Source organism: Corvus brachyrhynchos, unplaced genomic scaffold (genome assembly GCF_000691975.1).
Source record: "Corvus brachyrhynchos isolate BGI_N302 unplaced genomic scaffold, ASM69197v1 scaffold281, whole genome shotgun sequence".
Lineage (NCBI taxonomy): Eukaryota > Metazoa > Chordata > Aves > Passeriformes > Corvidae > Corvus > Corvus brachyrhynchos.
The window spans coordinates 4,891,773-4,892,997 of record NW_008236509.1 but is presented as its reverse complement, the minus strand read 5'-3'; the positions used below and the strand labels follow the sequence as shown (position 1 = coordinate 4,892,997).

General features: G+C 56.1%; 1 protein-coding gene across 2 annotated transcripts in view; it reads right to left on the bottom strand.

The window, feature by feature from the left end:
- Positions 1-1,225, bottom strand: part of BDNF (brain derived neurotrophic factor) — a 40,554-nt gene that overhangs the window by 38,413 nt on the left and 916 nt on the right. Inside the window, exon 1 of one of the 2 annotated variants that reach the window (XM_008644085.2) lies at positions 986-1,195. The exons of the other annotated variant lie outside the window; for it this stretch is intronic. The gene's annotated coding sequence lies outside the window, so the exon portion shown is untranslated. Of the gene's footprint in view, positions 1-985; positions 1,196-1,225 lie in introns of those variants that run through there. 2 annotated transcript variants of the gene reach the window in all.

Here is a 1,225-nt window from a genome sequence, read left to right as displayed (position 1 = left end):
GATCCGCCGGGACGGGGAGGAGGGGTGTCTCCCCGTGGCCGGGATTCCCCGGGTGGAGGAGCGCAGTCTGTTTGGAACGGGGCGGCGGAGACAGCGCAGCTCCGTGTGGACTCTCCTTCGCAGGAACTCACTCCCCCCCAGCAGCGCGGGGAGCGGGGGAGGGGGGTGATGCACAGCCTCCGTGCAGAGGAGGAGACCCCCAGAGCCTCTCTACCTGCGAGCACTGCTGCTACCGCCGCTGCTCCGCCAAACTGCTGACTTTCCAGAGCTTATTTTTAGCCCGGAGACTAAATATTATTAGCTACATTTCTACGTAGGAAGAATCGGAAGCGCGGGGAGGGGTGGGGGGAGGCACTAGAGATAGGGAGGGAGATGAGCAGAAAGCTTATCCGAATGATCTCCAGTTGGGGGGGCTGCGTTTGGGTTTCAGGCTTGCCAAACACACACACACACGCACGCACGCACGCACGCACACGCACACACACCATTAATTATAGCAAAGTAGATGCGGATATTGGATCATCAGCAATACATGCACGGCTCTCCCTTTGAGCCGTAGGTTGCGTACACAGAGGGGTCAGTTAATCTCCGTGTAGGTAAAGATCAGCTGCGTCCCTTTATCTATGAAAGATCAGTCGTGCACAGTGCCAGCTAGAGCTCAGCTGCATTTCTTTAGCTATGCAAAATCAACTTGCATCGTTAGCCAGGAAAAAAATCCGTCGCATCTGCTTCTCTAGGTAAAGATCAGTTGCATCTCTGCCCAAAGCATGCACACACACATAGACGAGATTCCCAGGTTAAATCAGGCACAACTTAACTCGTAGTTAAATCTCATCTAGCTTTTCCTTCCTTCCCTAGCCCTCGTATACACCAAGCAGCCAACAAGGGAACAAAACTAGGCAAAGACCAGGCACCCATCCCCGCACCACAGAGAGGGAGAGGCAGGAGCCAAAGGGGCCGCAGGGGGGGTCCCCCCTCCGCTTACCTTGGTTACAGCTAACACCACGAGCAGTGGCTAGATCGCAGAGATAAATACTGGCATTTCCCAAAGTTGACACCGTCAAACCAACCCCCGGAGCTTGCAAGACTCTTTTTTTTTATCCCTCCTCTCTTGTTCCTATTCCAGTCCGCACCGCTAGGAATTCAACTTAGCCCAGCTCCAGCGGGGCGAGAGGGCGGCGGGCGGGGAGGGGAGGGGAGGGGAAGGACCGGGGGCTGGCGGGGG